The sequence below is a fragment of the Castor canadensis genome, chromosome 15 (genome assembly GCF_047511655.1).
Source record: "Castor canadensis chromosome 15, mCasCan1.hap1v2, whole genome shotgun sequence".
NCBI classification, from domain to species: domain Eukaryota; kingdom Metazoa; phylum Chordata; class Mammalia; order Rodentia; family Castoridae; genus Castor; species Castor canadensis.
This window is the reverse complement of record NC_133400.1, coordinates 46688839-46708775: the sequence shown is the minus strand read 5'-3', so window position 1 is coordinate 46708775 and position 19937 is coordinate 46688839. Positions and strand designations below refer to the sequence as shown.

At 36.9% G+C, this 19937-nt stretch overlaps 1 pseudogene; it reads left to right on the top strand.

Moving 5' to 3' along the window:
* The first annotated feature begins 776 nt into the window (after positions 1–776).
* LOC109678328 (uncharacterized protein C2orf78-like) lies at positions 777–9823 on the top strand (annotated as a pseudogene).
* The last annotated feature ends 10114 nt before the right edge of the window (positions 9824–19937 follow it).

Here is a 19937-nt window from a genome sequence, read left to right as displayed (position 1 = left end):
ACTGCTTCATTCAACCCTTGCAGCATCTGAAGGAAAACAAACATTATTAGTTATGTTCAACATGAACAATGCACCTCATCATAAAATGATATATCACATACCAAATGTGGGGTTTAAATAAGATTTGAGAGACTAAGCCTAGATTAAAGAGTCCTTTAAAACTCATAAGTAAAATAAAATACCTACTTATTTTAACTTTTGATCATATAGAAGTGTTAAGTTGTTTGGATTAATAGCTTTAAAAGTACAATTAATATTGATCTTCTGAAGATACTTCACTTCAGAACATTGATAATTTTGTGTTATTAATAACAGGTTTATAAGTCAAAACATATTTTATACTGAATGCATCACTTTGTAATTCTTAGTGAAACTATACATTTCATAGAATATAATCCATTTTTCACTTAAGCATATTTTTCCTTAAAATGAACTTTGCATTATATACTTTTAGAAAAGTAGAAATTAAACATATGTTCTAAACTGTTAAATTTTAGCAGAGAATCATCAATACATAAATGAAGAAAGTGATATTTTAAAATGTCATCTGAAAATTCTACTGGCAAAAGATTTAAAATATACTACCTTGAAAAATTTTCTTTATCAAGACTTGAAAATTTCTAAAACTTTCCTTGATAGATACATGTTAGTGCTACATTTAAGACGTCAGTTTCTTTGATCCATACATTTTTGGAATTAGACAAAAGTAAAACAATACACAGTTACTTAATCATGATTGAATTTCCATTACAAATTAGGAACAATTGTTTGTGAGCATGTGCACACACACGTTGGCATGTATGTGTGTGCATGTGTGGCATGTGTGGTTTTTAGAGACAAGGTCTTGCTATTTATCACTGAACTTCTGATCATGTGGCCTAATCCACTTGGATTATAAGTAGACACTATCATACACAGCATAGAACAATTTTTTAAACAGTTAAAGATAATTATCCACTTTACTATGGAATGTATGAGAATACTTCAAAGTATAGTGGGTAGTTCCAAGAGACACCTATGACATTCCTCTTTCTCGATTAATATCTAACAAAATAACAGATACATTCCTCTTTCTCAATTAATATCTAAGAAAATATCAGATACATGGATTCAAGGAAAGTAAATTTAGAATAACAAGGGAGGGCAGCAGAAAAATGGATAGTTACAGAGCAGGGTAAGCTCAGAATATAAAAGATACTGAACTTTTATGTTAACACAAGGTGAGGTCAAGTTGTGTAGATTTGTTTCTCACAGAATCCAAAACCATTCTAATGAATCTGCTTTTTCTTAATTTTACTGTGCTCCACTAATGTATTCTTTTTTCTCTAACTATTCATCTATTTTTCCTGACCTTGCACCCAAGCATGGCAGACAGAGAATGCAAGAGGCCCAAGATTCTATACTAGCTGTTTGCAACGGGGAAGAAACTACAGTAACTGCCACAATAGTTTTTCTTGTTAAAAAGGACAGAAACTGACTTAATTTTTCTGAGGGATGAAAGAAACTGAGTGTGGGATGTCCACAAGGCCCAAGGAGCCAGGGATGGCAAATTATGAAGCAACATATTGTGACTGAAATCCAGATGAGGTAAAGTCAGCTGGATCTTTGCCTCTGGATCTTTTGACTCTCTGGTATTTGCTTCTAATGGCAGAGTCTATTTCTCAAAGCATTGTGGCTCTGAAAAGAATACCCCTGCTTCTGAAACTACACAGGAAGTAGCATCCATACCAGTCAGACTGCAAAATCAAGGCTTGTCCAAGAAACAATTCAAACAATGAAGGAGAGAAGAAAATGCAAGTCCAACATAGCCCAGGCCCAGGACAGGCTATGAAAGAAGAATCTAAAAGAAAAGAAGATTGGATCATATCAATTCTACAAGGAGCACCCAATGAACTTCACCTTACACTTCAATCAAGTTACAAAAAAGGGTGCTTTAATCCTTACCTTACCCAGTAAATTCACTACTCAAATCAATTGAAATAGTTTCAGAATAACTATAATTGCTAAACCTCAATGTGTCTTTCCTTCCTCCCCAAGGATATTAACTATATATGCATTATATAATTCTAGTATGTGTTAGAATGTAAAATATAAAATTATGAATAACTTTTATTAATGAATATTTAAAAGAACCATTGAGATGATTCCCCTAAAAGTGTAAAGACAGACTATCATGTCTGCCTTTCAGGGCTTCAGCATCTCAGAGCTCAGTCATTAAGGGGCTGTTATAGCTCTACTGTTATAAGCGCCAACCAATCCGGCTTTGTGGTTTGGAATCGGGTCTTGCTATTGGCTACTTCATAGCTTTAAACTGCCAATGACATCATTTGCCCACCAAGCCTCCTGCCACGTGGGTAGAATCTTGGGGTTTCCATGGAGTTGTCTGTAAACAAATTTGAATCATTGCAAGTGACCAGTGACCAGTGACCAGTTACTAGTGTCCTTCGGACTTGACACACGCACCGAACAGCTTCAGCTACCCAGACAAGTTTCATCTCCTCATTTCTTGTATCTGTAGTTGATGTTAACACTTCTCTGACCATGTTGGGTAAGGAAAGAAAGGTTTTTTAAACATAGCTTTTGAAAACTAATGAAAAAAATAGCTTTCATCCATGACTAAATTTAGTAGTAGAGTAAAACAGCTTAGAATAATGGGGAGGGGGAGTATTACAGTAGATATATGGGAACATAATTTCAATTCTGGCTTTGACTTTACTAGGTATGTAACTTTGGACTGATTGTATACTCACTCAGTAAATGTTTCCTCATCTGCTACATGAGGATGGTGTTAGGCCCGCGTTCTGTTCCTTTCCCTCCTCTAATATCGAGTGTAAAGGGCATGTGAATAGTGAAATCAGAGACTTCTTGAGACTGTTAGTTTCATCAGAACCAGAGAAAAAACTAGATGGTATTAAAAATGACTACTATATGCCAATATGTTTCATCTACAACAGTCAATCCCTCCCCTAATACCTCCACTTTTGTGTTTCAAATTTACAAGGACCAAAATTATCTTTGGGTTTTGGAATTTTCTGTTTAAACTAGGTAAAAAGAGACATAAGAAGGAAAGAAGGAGGAGACTGAGTTATATGAAGGAAAGATTTTCTAGAGTAAGGAAGTTTGGGATTGTTTTCATTAAGCATAAGCCAAGAGTAACTGGAGGGGTGAAGAAGATGTAAAAGTGAGGGAAGAAAAAAGCCTAACAATGAAAGAGATGCAGAAGAGGGAGACATTCTCAAGAAAAAAGAGATGACCTGGGGCAGTATTTTGAAGAGAACTAAAAATTTTTAAATTAACACACAACACACATAGAATGAAATCTACTCAGAGCAAAACAAACTGAAGTTAGTTTTGGGAAATGCTTGTATTGCTGGATTAGGAAGGTAAATAAGAGAAGAATAGGGTATCACCCATAAAGGCAGTTAATCAGAAAAGTTCCATTTGATTATATTTTTTCTATTGACTCTGGACACAGATGACACTTGACAGTTTTGTATATGAATAATTTAGAGACATATTTTAGAAATGATTCTGCCAATAAACACACTAAGAAGGGGCTATAGAGAAGGCTGGTATAACAGAATTATCAGTGTCCTATTTCATTCTGATTTTTAAAATACATGGATTTTTAAAAATCATGCATCTTAACTTGAATCAGTAGAAAGTTTCAAGTTAAAGCTACTTTTAATCTTTCAATAATATTTTTCCTTTTTTGACACTACTGGGGTTTGAACTGAAGGTCTAACATTTGCTAGGCAGGCACTCTACCACTACAGCTATACCTCCAGCCCAATTACTCTCTTCCTAAAACAGAATACACAGTTATTAATAGTCAATAACTGTTTTTAGACACAAGATTCGAAAGAAAGAACTTTCTAAAAATAAAAAGTCAGTCTCCACATCTTTAATTCCACATTTATCTAAAACAAAGTTGTGAAATCATTTGAATTTTCAATATTTAAAAGAATTGTTTTGGGCTGGAGGTGTAGCTCAAGGACAGAGTGCATGCTTATCAATTACAAGGCCCTCAGTTAGTATTTCATGAAATACCACACAAAATTTTTTCATTGCATCAGTTGAATTTTAGTGGTAATTTTTTCAGACTTTAGGTATGATATTTTCCTATAAGTTGAAGATGACCATTAGCTAGCTTTTGAGGATAAATATAGAAATTTTAATTATCTTCTGAAACACTTTTTAAATGTTTTTTCTGATTTTTATGTGTCTACATTAATTGGACTATCTGTCTGGTAAGATTAATATCTGCTACATGGTAGATAATACTCAGAAAAATATGATTGAGCACCATAACATAATTCCTTTACATTTTTTGCTTTACTCTCAACTTTATTCCATTTTATTTTGTTTTGTTTTATTTGTTGGTTAGGGGATGATGTCTTGCTATGAGGCTCAATTTGCCATCAAACACTTGAGCTCAAGCAACTCTTCTACTCAGAAATCGACAGTTCTGTGGCTACAGATGCACCCAGATTCATACAACCATTTATTGAAACATTGCTCTGCATAAAATATGACTTCCTAAATGTTTATATTTCCTGCATTTATCTGCTTGTTACACACTTTTAAAAGATATAGTTTCTCTGTGTTTATGTAATGATTAGAAATACATTCAAAAGAAATCAAGGTGTGGTGTTTGGTGCTTGTAAACCCAGCCACTCAGAGACTGAGAAGGGAAGATTGTAAGCTTAAGGCCAGTCTAGGAAGTTTCGATGCTGACTACATATCCAAATTTACATTAAAATCTACTTATTCCTTTTTGGTTTTTGTAGTTTGTCTATCTTTGCATAGATTACTATGTATTCCTCCATACAAATCATGTACAAATGTCACTTTTATTCTTGGATTGAATACCACTATTAATATTAAATGATAATAATATTGAATAATAATACATGAAGTATTGATAAAAATTCAGTAATGCTGCATGACACTTGTGGCTGACAAAGTTTAAGTAAATTTTTCCCAAAAAGAATTATTTTTGAGAAACTATCTCTCAGGTAGTTATTTTGACATAGGATCAGAAGTCAGACTTTACAAGGTTAAACATGACTCTGTACATTTACCACCTGGTCTCTGTTGTAAGTGAACTCCATGAAATGACGTGTGACTTGCAAAAAGAAAATGAGACAGTGAAGGAATAGCATACTGTTGCTTTCCTTCCTTTCTTCCTTCCTTTCTTCCTTCCTTCCTTCCTTCTTTCCTTCCTTCCTTCCTTCCTCTCTTTCATTCTAGGCAGTACTAGGGATTGTACTCAGGGCTTGCTGACTGCAAGGCAGGGGGTCTACAATTTAATTCACTCCACCAGCCATTTTAGCTCTGGTTAATTTTGAAATATGTCTCACGTTTTGCGTGGGCCGGACTGGACTGTGATGCTTTTACTTTATGCTTCCCATCATAGCTGGGATGACAGGTATTGGTTGAGATGGGGTCTGGTGAAATTTTATTTCCTATGCTGGTCACATATAACAATTCTCTAGATCTCATCCACCCAAGTAGCTAGAATTACAGGCTTGAGTCATGCCCTAGCTAGTAATACTAGTCTCTAATGAATAAAAAAACAAAAATCAATTATTAAAAGCTCTGTTTCTCCTGGTTTTTGGTCTTTTCTCAGAGGACAGTACCTGGTAAGAGAGTCAGGTTCTATAACATGATACAGATAACAAGTAGATATTTCATTGTACTGGGGTCTGAGCTCAGGACCTCATATTTGCTATTAAGGCACTATACCAAGTAAGCCACTTTGTCAGCCCTTTTGCATGGGGGTATTTTGGAGAAAGTGATTTTTGAACTACTTCCTGGGCCTACTTCACACCATAATCCTCTTAATGTCTGCCTCCAAGATAACTAGGATCACAGGCCTATGCTACCACCTCCCAGCAGTGGGAGATCTTGATGGGAGAACTTGAAGGCATAGGTCTGGCCTCTCAGGCCTTCAGTTTGTTCACTTATACAGTGGTAATATTAGAAGTTCTCTAAGGATATCTTAGTCTTAAAATACTTCAATTCTAGAACATAGTTATGAGATCATACTAGGGCAGCCTCATGAAAAAAGCATAAAGAGACAGCTGCTTTTAGTCTTCGGAACAATGTAGAAACCAGGCTACTTTGGATCTTCTGTGCACAAATTAGACAAAGGTAGTTCATCAGAAGAGGACCAAACTGCTTCACCAGTTACAGGCATCCTACACTGTTTGATTTTTGGTATCTCAGTGAGTAATGGTATTAGAGACTTCTGGTTTACAACAACCTTAAGCTAATAGTGGTCAGCAAATAAAGTGAGAGTTTGTCAATCTCATCAGTTTACATCACCCTCTTTCTTCCTACAGAAAATTTCCAAAATCCACATTTGCTTGGAATTGACAATTCTCTACAGGTCTCTCTTCCTGTGCTGAGCAATGCCACTTCCCTAACAGGAAGAGTCTGCAACTTCTCCAGAGATTCTGGTCCAGATGTCACTCCAGCATGGCTAGAGCCATCAGTCTCTGACACCTCTTTCCAGTCACTCATGGGTAGTGCCTACCTTTACCAATATTCTAGCATAACCATGTCATCTCAATTTACTGCCCAGAGCCAGATCTCTACTTCAGCTGCCAACACAGTGGTTCCCCTCTATCCATCATTGCCGCCAACTTTGTTCAGGTTGCACCATCTCATATTGCAAATCAAGGACATAGCCTGTCACTTCCCTACCAGGAAAGAAGTGAGGTCTATTATTATGATCAAAACACATTGGGGCCTCTGATATATCTAGAACATGGCTGCAGCCTGCAAACCTATGGCACTGTTTGGTATGCAGGGGGTAGGGCCTCTATCCCGCAACCAGAAATGGTGATGGTACAAAAGGAGGGTCAGACTACAAACATTATAACACCAGTTTCCACCTCTGGAGTCTTCCACTCTGGGACTGCTCAACCCATCACAGAAAATTTGAGTTTACAAGGTGAGTACAAAGGTCAAAAAAGGAAAAGAATGGTTAGCATTCAAAAGGACAGCCAACTCTTCAGATGAGTGGTGGTTAGTCCACAGATAGGAAGAGTCCAAGTCCTGAGATTTCAATCACTGTTCTCACTCAGGACTGTGAAGTTTCACATTCTAAATAAGGTGGAGGGCTGAGGCCATTGCTGAAGTGGTACCGTGCATGCCTCACAAGTTTACAATCTGAGTCAAATCCCACAAACACCAAAAATTAAATAAGTAAATAACTGTGGAAAAGCAGAACTCTGTAATGCATCCATGATGCATTTCAGAGTCACTTAGAAGCACACTGAATAGGCCTCTCTGCCCTGGCAAACCCCCTACAATGTAACTTAAATATCTTCCCTAACCAATTGCTCTGATTTCTTTGGAAAACATTTCCAAACCTTCATTTTCCATTTAATTTTCTTTAATTTCCTTGCTTTAAGTGATGTTCTAAAAGGATCCCAGTGTGCACACAGCATGCCCTTCTTTATGTATTTCATGAGGAAGGACTCCTCTTTATCTCCCTAGTTGGTGGTTTACCATATTCTTGTATTCACAAGGAGGGCAGAGAGAAATGAGTGTACCATTTATGAGAATGCAAGTCTTTAAAAAATTATTTTCATTTTTATGTGCTTGTGTTTAAAACCAGGGCCAAGAGCATAGGAGACAAGTGCTCTACTACTAAGCCAAACCACAAGCACAAAACATTTCATCTTCTTATCAATCACTTTCACTTTTTTAAACTTACAGAAATCTTATGAAAAATTACATCAAAAGACCAGCAGTAGCATCTCAAGCACTAATCACCTATCACCTAACAGAGGGTATACCATTGTCTTAAGAAGAGTCAGTCAAAAGGTTTTGCTCACTGTTGGCAGGGACTTGGTTGCTACATTAGTGTATAGCTGGGAGATCCTACTTACCATGGATTGGCTCCTTTTTTGACTACCTTCTACTGATGGAAATTTCCATGGGGATGGAGAATTCCTAGACTTGCAACCTCCAACCAAGCCCGATATTTTGCCTTCCACAATCTCCAGAATTCCTCAAGTCCTGCTGTAGTATAAATGCTCAGATACTTAAGAGTAACCCACCACATGAACATGGGGACATTTCATTAATTGCTCCAGTCCAAAGTTCTACCAATACCGTGGTCTTGTCTCCAGCCCCATACAACAAACAAGTAGACAATGAGAATTTGGTTGAAATTAAAACCAAGCTTTCAAAGCCTCTGGATGCCTTCTAGGTCCCAATCAAAAAATATTAATCCTCACATACTCCTTTAGAAATTTCTGACATTCACCAACTTCTGGCCTACATTAGACTTTTGGGGTAAAAGGGGAAGTCTGGTTCGGCAAATGCCAATTTCTGAAATAATTGCCTAAGTCTTGAGGAACAAGGGACATTTAAAAACAGGAATGAGTCTAGCAATAGTATTGCAGACATTGCTACATTGGTGGAAGATATTCACATCTTGCCCATTTTCAATTCATTGACAGGCTTGGAACAATCCAAAGTTGCCACAGCTGTCAAAGCCAATGATACAAACAACATCAAGGTGGAAAAGTCCAGCATCATAAAGGATCCCACTGGCCCACTGAGAAAAAAGGATGGAGTTCCAAAGGCCAAAATTCAGCACCAGAACCAAAAGTGCCTGCTGGAGGGAGAAGTGGTTGTGTGCACTGCTGCATCCAGTGACAGACCTCCTGTGAACATCAACAAGCATTCTCACAACAAACCTCCAAAAGCCACATCCAGCAGGGCCAGCAAAGCTAAAGGCCAGGGACAGGAAGATACCAAAAAGATCAGAGAAAACCTCTCCAATAAAACTGAAGAGAGTAAGCAGACAGGGAGCAAAAGGAAGTCAGAGAAGACAACCATTCCCAAGGCAAAGCGCAACAAAAATCAGTCTGAGTTTAGCCAAGAGAATTTTACCAAGCCTCAAAGCTCCCTGGGCATGCACCTGCTGGAATCAGTGCAGGTTTTTCATGCACTGGGGAAGAAAACTGATAAGAACATTGGGCCGTCTTCCTGTCGGGCCCTGGGAAATTCAAGCAACACCAAAGGCTCCCAGTATTCTCCAGCTATCAAATCACAGCTGCGTATCCCACATGAGGGCAAAGAGCCTAGAAAAATTCAATTCAAAGCCCAGAACAAAAATAGCAGTGCTGGCAAGGAATGTCCATCTCCATCCCAGTATGAGCTGCCCCCTCCTGGAAAGGTCAAGTTGGTACCTTTAGCTTTTCCAAGGCTGGACAAGCCTCAGCCTCAACCTGTTTCTTGCAGACCACAGTCTCTTGCTTCGTGTAGGCCCTCGGCATCTTACCCTGTCCGGCCTCATTCTAACACAGCCCAATCTAAGGCAGTCAATGTATCTCAACCAGCTAGTGCCAACACATCTTCGATTGGTCCTGTCAAACCAGCTCAACCAATTTCAACCAATACAACACTACGGGGCTTGACCAAGCTTATTCAGCCAAATATATCTCAGTCTGCTGCTGCTAGACCTACACCCTACAAAACATCATCTTCCACTTTTTTCCAGTGGGAGCCTGCTTCCACTGCTGTGACTAAGATCCAGCAACCACCGAAGCTACAAACCCAATTTCTACTGCATGATTTCAGCTTGCAACCCATTCCATGGAGGAAACCCAATGTGCCTGAGCCAGTAATGTCAAGCCCCATCACAAAAGAGCAGAGGCCAGAGCGTGAGGCCATGAAAAGGAAGGCTCAGCAAGATCGTGAGCATGCTGCCAAATACCCTTTTTTGGGAAAACTTCAATTTTTCATCGGGAGGGAAAAAGAACTGGAAATTTCTCAATACTATGGTTATGTAATGTAAGAACACCTAAGATTTTTGGTACCACCATAGATACCAAATGATTTTACATATACATATACATAAGTTTATATAAATATATGGATATATAACTACATACAATCTTTTAGATAAAAATGTAGATGAATTTTTAATTATTTTAATGTATTTTAAAAACTTAAGTGTTGTCATAGATTAGTAGATGAGCAATAAAGAGGATGTTGGTGCTTTGAGATGCAGCTTCCTTGGTTTTCATTGGTAGAGGTGGGCATCAAAGTCTACATTTGACCAAAGAAACTGAAAGTTGGATGGGAGAACAGGGGCAGAAGTGTAAGTGGGAAAGGAGGAGGAATATGATCTGGGAGTAGATGATCAAAAGAGTGGAGATTATATAGGTTGCTAAGAAGAATCATGGATAGGTAAAATGACAAAGTCATTTTAGACACTCAGGACAAAATTCAACATGTTTGATTATCTAAGATAAAAGATGAGAACTGTGAATACAATGTATGGGGGATCTACCACAGTAGTTTCAAGAGTTCAGTCATCCTGGGAGCAACTGATAACTTGGGTCTAGCCAAGTGAACTGCAACAACTTGAGGCCCACCCTGAAAATGGCTTGAAGCATAAATCACCATTCTTTCACCACTCAAGCACCAGGGCAACATGAGTGTCCTTTCATTGCTCTATTCATGATTTTCCTGGCTCTTTTGCTTTCTATATTTGTGATCTCCTGTTTTCATTTTGTCAAGTAATGCTATAAATCCTTTGAATATTGACATTGGAATTAATAATGAAAAACAGGACAGTAAAATAAGTACAGTGTGGGGGGTATATGTGGGAGGGATAGGTTAAATAGAGGAGATGAGGGTGAGGAAATATGGTTGATCAGCTTCATATACATATACAAAAGAGAATAATGAATCCACTTGCAATTGCTTTAAGTGGAGCAGGTTGGGGGAGTCACAGGAGGAGATGGTGAGGATGATGTAAACAATGTTCAATGTGAGGTTATTTGGAATTGACACAATAAATTGCCACTGTGCAACAAATATATTCTAATAAAAATGGGGGAAAAACAGTCTGCACAGGTTCACTGACTGCTGCACTCATGATCTATTCTTTGCATCCTTTCAGGCATTCCACTGTAGTCATACTGAGCCCCCTTGCTGTTCCCTGCATAAAGTGCTCTTTTTACCTCCTTCAAGTCTTAGCTCAAATCTTGTAATATCACAGTTCTTTGACCATGTATTTTGAATATACAATCACCTCTCTGTTCTCCCTTTCCTCAGTCTGATTCCATTCACCATAGCCTATTTCTTCTGTAGAACTTCAAACCTTCTGAAACACCACATAACTGACTTCTTTATCATATTTTTCATAACTTACTGCTAGCTCTCACATCATTAAAATGTTAGATCTTTGAGGGTGCAGAGTTCCCTCAATTCATCCTTCCTCTTCCTCCTCCTCCTCCTCATCCTTTTCCTTCTCCTCCTCCTTTTTTTTCTTCTTTCTTCTTATTCCTTCTCCTCCTCCTCTGCCTATTCTCTTTTTTCTTAGAGAGGGACTGAATAGAACTTTCTTCCCAGAGTAGAAAGTAAGTGGCATGAAAGTTTTCATTCATCATTAATAGTTTCCATGTCTCATCATATCCCAGAATTTTTTAATAATTAATATGTGAACCCAATATAAAGTGATAAAATCTATCACCAAGATTGTGCTTTTCAAATAACACTAAAGTCTCTTATGTCATTTAATTCTTTTTTAAATTTGTGAATTGAGAATATTCTCTTACCAAAAACAAAGGTCTTGACTTATCTGGAAATACATTATACTACCCTCAGGTATTTAGCAGATAACAGAAAAAAAATATGTTTCACATAGAACTTCTTCCTCATGTACTTATAAAACTGATTTCTCATTTAAGCATCAATTTTTAAGTTTTTTAAACTTTTGAGAAAAGGTCTTTCTATGCACAGCAGCCTGGCCATGATCTTACAGTCCTCCTACCTCAGACTCACAAGTGCAGGAATGTAGACATATAACACCATGCATAGCAGAATCTTTAATTGTAACAATATATACATGTTAAACATCTTTCCAGAATGCATACTACCTTATTTTCCAAAATCGTCATTTTTTTCCTGGTGACAGATGATACCAATCTTTGAATAAACTATAATACAGCTCCAGATTCTTCTCAGTGTTACTGGTTTTACTACAGCCTTCATCTTAAAAAACAGCTTCATCAGATAATTCCAACTCCAAATGAAAAGGAACATAATTTGTTAGTGATAAAAATGCACTAACTTAAACAACTCCAGTGCGTTTGCTATGTTTTCCTGTCTTTGGACCAGTTCATCACACATCTTTTACTTCCTGAGTATTTACTTTTCAAATTCTATCATCTGACATTCTCAGTTGGTTCTCAGCAAATATTTTAATAATACAAAACTTTCTATTCTGCTTTTAGAACATTCTTTTCTCTAGCAGTATTCAAGCTAGGCTCTTCAAGTGTCAAGAGTATATAGAGCTCATTTAGCATCCCTTTGAGAATCTTGCTACTCTTTCAACCATGATTTTCCTTCTGATGTCTCTAAGCCCTTATCTATGAAAGCCTGTAATAAATAGAAGCTGAGATTTTCTCTTTCATTGTTGTAGGCCCATTGGTTGACATAAAACAGAGTCAAGACCATGATAGTCTCTCAATAAATATTAGCTCAATGAAAGAGATTGTTTGCATTGATGTTTTCTGCTTCCTCCAATTGCCTTGTAGAGAATCTTGGTCCTGAGAACATAGTGGTCAACTTTTCATTATTTCTCTCAATGTTACCATAATTGTTTAGACCATACACATAATTCATTGGGAAGATAGTGAGACAACAATTATTTCAACAATACTTGAAGGTGGGGGTGGTGGCTCATGCCTATAATGTTAGTTTTTGGGAAGTGGAGATTGGGAGGATGGTGATTCAAGGCCAGCACAGGCATACAGTTGAAAAGAACCCCATCATTAAGTGAAGGTGTAGCTCAAGCAGAAGAGTGCCTGCTCTGCAAGTGTGAAGCCTTGATTTCAGACCACATCCCAACAAAAAAAGAAAGAAACCCCATCTCAACTAATAAAAAGGTGAGTGTGGTAGTATAAACTTATCATCCCAGCTATGTGGGAAGCATAAATGGGACAATCAGAGTTCAGACCAGCCAAAGCATAAATGCCAAACCCTATTAAAATAACAAAGCAAGGGACACCACGATGAAGGATAGCTGACATACCCCAATACTCTGAGTTCTCACAACTATGAAAGAAAACTTTGAATTCATGGTACTGAGGGCTGGAGAATCTGGCTTCTCTACCATGTAAGATATCACCAATGAATAGGCAATCCATTGGACAATTACTAACTTTAAACTACCTTATAATAGCATGAAATAGACCAGAAGCCCAGGTGCTGTGGTTGTTGTCACACTGGAACACCAGTAGCTGTTTCTCCATTTTTGTGTGTTTCTGGTTTTTTTTTTTTTTTTTTTGCTTGTGGCTCTTCTCCTGTCACTGTCCAAAGAGCAAAAACTAGATGTAGGGAACTCCAGAACCAGTTCTGAAAGTTCCTGGGCAGTCCTAGACCCACCAAATTCATGGACATAGAAGCTCTGAATGCCATCTGCCTGTGACCCAGGCCTTTGACCTGCAATGCTACAACTCATTCAGGTGGGGGTGCAAAACCATCTGCTCTGGAGGAAAGCACATAGTCCAATGCAGCTTGAGGGTATTGATTGCAAGCTTCCTGGGCAAAGCTGTTTGTCTAATTTATGGAGGGAAACCAACAGCCCTGCCTGGTGTGGGAGGGGTACCACAGCTTGGGACCATCTTTATAAAGTGCTGGTCTGATCTAGCCTGTGTGGGGAGTGGTGACTCAGGCTGTGTAGACTGGGGAAAAAAGAATTAATTCAAACATCTTGGAGAAACTGATAGCAAGCTGAAACTAACAGCCTTCCCAGAGAAGAATATTCAACTAAGTGGCTAACTTCAATTCCTAGGCTTCACCTCTGAGTGACAGGGGCTTGCCTGTGATCACATATCATCTCCTCCTGGGACCACAATAAAGTACACAATTACACCCCAATGTGTCTGGTGGAGCAGAGCACCATCAATTGTCACCAAGCCCAGCAAGGACCCCGAGCAAGACATTATCAGAAGGAACACCACCTGTATTAGAAATCAGAAGAAAACATCCAGTGCACTCACTGATCTCAGAGGAAGCCCACTCCACAAAACAACAATAAATAATTTTGGGCAATAAATATATTTTTAATTCTTTTATTTATCTCCTATTTCCATTTGCTGAAATTCTAATTTGTTTATCCCTCCCTTGTCCCAGTTTCTTCTCTTGTTCCCCACTTTTTGGTTTTATGCTTTTTTCTTCCTTTCTTATCTTTATCATGTTCTCTTCTCCTTTTCTCCCCCTTTGCCCTGCCCACTCCATACAAACCACTCACAAAGTAGTTTATTATAACAACTGGAGACATTGCTCCTCATCCTTCCTGTTCTTCTGCAATCCATGACAAGAGCATCCTCCTACAGAATAACTGAATTTTCCTTTACACACATTATGGACTTGTTATCCCACAACATACACCCCTCACACCTTTTCTTCCCCTGACTCCATCATCCATGTCTCCTCTTCTATAATCAATTTCATTACTTAAGTTTTGAGCTGTATGTAGATAACTGTATTTGCCCAATTCCCACTGTTTTTAGATAATACTGCCAAGGAATTTACATATAATGTAAATTACTGATTCACAATTGAATCCATGAATTTCTAATTGCTCAGTAAATCCTCCAGGTTTGTGAACAGAAATGTTAGAGCAGTTCAGCTAACAACTAAGCTGCCCAAAGCCTAAAATTTAGTCAAGAGGGAGCTAAGAGGGGATTAAAGGCCCCAAGCAACTAATCAACAAAGATATAGAAAATCTCAAAGTAAAAAAAAAAATCAAACAGAAATGCTGGGAACAGAAAGCTCCTTAAGTCAAATAAAAAATGCTGTTGAAAGCCACTCCAGCAAACTGGAACAAGTGAAAAACAGAACTTCAGAGCTCAGAGACAAAATAGATGTTAAAGGATAAACAGAAGAATATGGAATAGAGTTGCAAAAGGAGTATGCAATAAGTGCACAAATCCATCCAAAGGCCAAACCTGTGAAGCATGGGCATTAATAGAGGAGAATAGGTACAGGCCAAAGGCACAGGAAACTTAAATATTTAACAAAATAATAGCAGAAAACTTACCAAAACTCAAGAAAGAGATTCAAATCCAGGTGTAGGAAGTCTCTAGGACACCATACAGACATGACCAAAGCAGAATCTCTCCACAGCATATGTCAGGTAAAACAATTAGCACAGAAAACAAAGAAAGAATATTGAAGGTGGAAGAGAAAAAAGCAACTAACATATAAAGGTAAACCCATCAAAATAACAGATTTCTCAACAGAAACCAAAAGGCAAGAAGGGCATAGAGGAAAGTATTTCAAGCAATGAAAAGAAACTACTTCAACCTAGCAAAACTATAATTGGAAATGGCAGAGAAATAAAACCTTCCATGATAAATAGAAGCTAAAGCAACATATGGCCACTAAACCAGCACTCCAGAAGTTTCTCAGAAGAAAACTACACAGTGAAAATGAAAATGAACTGTCATGAAGGGATATGAATTATTAATCTCAAGAGAGCAGCAGACAAGTAATTAGAGAGTAGCACAGACTTAGTTCCACAGGCACAAACTCTTACAAAACACAAGGACAAAATGACAGGAATTACCACATCCCTCTCAATATTAACATTGAATGGCCTCAACTCCTTCATCAAAAGACATCAATTGACATACTGAGTTTAAAAGGAAGACCCAATAATTTGTTGTTTACAAGAAATTCACCTTATACGGAGAAACAAACATTGGATTAGGGTGAAAGGATAGGGAAAGATTTACCAAGATGAAGGCCCCCAAAGACAGGCAGGAATAACTGTTCTTATATTGGATAATTTAGACTTCAAATCTAAATTCATCAGAGGAGACAAAGAATGCCATTTCATACTAATAAAAGAAGCAAAGAAACCTCAAATAAATGACCTCATATTGCATCTCAAATTATGGTGTATTGTATTTTTATTTTTGTTCAGTTCAAAATGCTTTCTACTTTCTTTTATCTTTTTGACATAAAGCTTTGTACATAAGTGTTACTTTGCTTTCAAATATTCATGTATATTCCAGAGATTTTTTTAAATTGATTATTCTAGTTCAATTGCTTTTTGATCTAGAAACAGACTCTGCACGGTTAAATGGTTTTGATTTAATACTTCTTATTAAGATTTATTTTATGGTGGTAGATTGTGTTCTGTTTGGCAAAAGGAATGGTGTTGTTCAAGTCTAGTACAATCTTGCTGATCCTTTACCTATATATTCTAACACTTATTGAGTAAGGGGTAGTGAAATCTCAGAATATGATTGTGATTTTTCTACTATTTGCACTTCTATCAGTTTGTACTTTGGATTTTGATGCTGTTACTGGGTACATAAAAATTCAGGGTTGTATATCTGATTAATTGATCCTTTTACAATTGCAAAATGACCTTTTTTGTTGCTGGTAGTAGTTTTTACTACAAAATCTATTTTGGCATTAATGTAGTTATTATAGCTCAGTTTTTTTAACTCTTATACTTGATTTTATTTGTGTAGATTTGTCACAGGATTTCGACATGCAGAAGACTAAAGCTAATTTCCACTGACCTAGAATAAAAATAAATTCCCAATGAACTGACAATCCTAATATGTGAGCAGACTTTGAAACAAATAGAACAAAACAGAGAAAGCTCTTGAAGATTTAAGCATATGTAATTCTTTTATAAGTAAAATGGTGAATTGCACAGAAAATAAGATCAAGAATTGAAAGATGAGATTGCAACAGATTAAAGAGCTATGCATAGCAATGGAAACCAACAAGAATCAAAGCAAAACCAAAAGAATGTAAGAAACTCTTTGCCAGTGAATCATCAGATAAAAGATAAAAAGCCAAAATATATAAAGAGCTGAAAAATTAAACACCAAAAGAATGAATATTATTCAATTAATAAATGGGCAAATGAATTAAACCATTTTCAAAAGAACAAGTAAAAATGACTAGCAAATACATAAAGAAATGTTTAATATCTTTATAAAGAAATTGATATCTTTAACTATAAACCACTTTTGAATCACTGACATTCAATCTCACCCTAGTTAGAAAGACTAAAACAGAAACAACAAATGTTGGTGAAGATGTGGAGGAAAGGAAGCACTTTTTACATTGTTGGTTGGAACATAAATTAGTCTAGCAACTGTGGAAAACTGTATGGATCTTGCTCAATAAAATAAAGAAGGAACTACTAAATGATCTATTTTAACACACCTGGGCCTATATCCAAAGGAAGATAAGTAAACATGTAATAGAGATACCTGTACACTAATGTTTAACACAGCCCTACTCACAATAACCAAACAATAGAATAAGCCTAGGTTTCCATCATCCAAAGAATGGATAAAGTATGTGTGGTTTACTTACACAATGGCATATTTTTCAATCATGAAGAAGAACAAATTATGTTCTTTATTGAAAATGGATGGAAACTAGAGGTCATAATGTTAAATAAAATAAGCCAGTCTGAGAAAAACAAATATTGCATGTTGTATCTCATATATTTAGGGGCAGAATCTACCCCTTAAAAATAAAACACAGGAATGTAAAACAGGTTCTATTTTAAGGTGGGTGTGAGTAGGAGAGATGTTAAAGGAGAGGGTGCAATAAAGGTAAACATGGTCAAAGTACTTTTTACACATGTATGGAAATACAAATGATGAGCTGGGCGATTGTAGCTTAACCTGTAATCCTAGCTACTCAGGAAGCAGAGATCAAGGGGATCACAGTTCAAAGCCAGCCCTGGCAAATATTTTGCCACAACTTATCTCAAAAACAGCCATCACAGTAAAGGGCTGGTGGAGTGGCTCAAGTTGTAGGCCCTGTATTCAAACTCCAGTATCTCAAAAGAAAAATACAATGATGAAATCTGCTAAAATTATTTTTAAAAATAGGGGTGAGGATGAGTGGAAATGATAGGATAAATTTGATCAGGGTACATTAATGCAAAAATGGAAATATTGTGTGAAAGCCTGTGTTCAACTAATACATGCTAATAAAAATGGGGGGAGAAAAAGAAAAATTTGGTTGAATTTCAGTAGTGTTGAGTTGGGAAGAACTACTTTCCTTTAGGTACAATGGGTATTTAGTGGGGTTGTTTAAAACATTTCCAAGTATTCCTTGATATTGCTCCTGGGAGATTCCCACTGCAGAATATGAGCTGGGCTTTATAACTGGCTTCTAGTGAACAGAATATCATGGGCCTTCTCTGTGACTACTAAGGCCAGGTTAGGGAATGTAACCCCTAGGGAATCCCACATGACTTTCTCTAGGAGAGCCACCCTTGGAATCAGGCCAACATATTATGAAGAAGCTCAAGTCCCACAGTGAATCCTTATACAGAGGTCCTGCTACAGCCACTGCTAAAGGCTCAGTCAAATGCCAGCTTTACCAGTCAAGCATGTAAAAGAACAAGACTTAAATTATTCTAGTCCCTAGCTTCAAGTCAACCAAGGTGAGGCCAAGAGGAGATATAAAGACCTGGCCTCCAGCCAAAATTGCTGATTAGGAACAAAATAATAAATGTCACTTTGGAACACTGAATTTGGGGTGCATCATCTCAGTAACTTGCAGATGCTGTTACTAAATGTGAGTCACTGTCATTTAGGAAAAAATAATACAACAAACACACATAGAATGGCTTAGACAAGAAAGTAGATGGAAGCAGAAATTACATAAAAGAAGAGAAAGACAAGAGGGCTTCAAAAGGACTTTACATGGAAGGCTATGGTGTCATTTTCACTCTTTGAGAGCAGTTTTAAAAACTATTTTTTGATTGTTCTTGTAGCAGAGCTTAAACACTAGTAGTAAAACCATATCCAGACCGGCATTATTCTCACTAACCAAAATTTGGAGAAAAAAACCTATTTGTCCTTAAATGGATGAACAAGCAAAAATATTGTATACAAACATGGTTTTTAGACAATCAGAAACTTTTTATCAATATATTAGTACCTAAATCATTAATTTTATGAAGTCAGTAAATTTCTATAAATAATTACACTACTGGTAGCAAGTAGTATCAGCAGGAGTATAACAAATATTTTATCAATGAGATTTTTATGCTATCTAAAATATTCATATATACTAATAACCAGAGGGAAAAAAGCTTATATTTCACTCTGACAGCAATTAATAAAGGGAGGACTTAAAATTTTTTCACAGAACAGATTTTCCTTCAAACTTTCAATTTTCATTGTTTGTTATTTTTTATTATAATATTTGACTTTATTTTTCAAGTTCAAGACTAGAATGTATGTTTTAAAATATTCTCACATGCCAATTTTAAAAATACCACATAATTTTTGAGCAAACATCTGAAACTACTTGATTTCATAAAACTTTAAAAGTAGATGATTTGGTAAATGTATCATTTCTCTTTGTTTTGTTTATACTAGGGAAAATTTTAGGTACAAAGTGAAAAAATAAGCATCTTTCCTTTCAGCTGTTTATTCATTTTATTGGCCTACTTTTTGCTGCTGGGATTGAACCCTTGGCCTTGGGCATAAAAATCACGCACTATACCACTGAGGTCCACGTTCAGCCCTAAGGCATGCATTTCAAGTAACGTAAAGATGAAGTGTTTCCCAGGCGTCACATAAATGTACATATCTTCATGGCACACAAAATTCTCAATCCACACTGCTTATTTGCTTTATAGACACTCAAGTATTTATATTTTTTCACACGTTCTTCAATCTTCTCAGTATGTTGTCCAGTCTTTGCATGTGGATCCAATAATCCCTGTGACTAAAACACAGAAAACAAGGCTTTATAAACAATGCAGTGCAAATATGTCCATCCTGACTTTTTGTGCTAAGATTTACTGAAACATAACCATACCCTTTCATCTGCAGACTGAGACTGGGAACTTTTGGATAGAAACTGCAGAGTTTACTGAGATGTTGCAATAG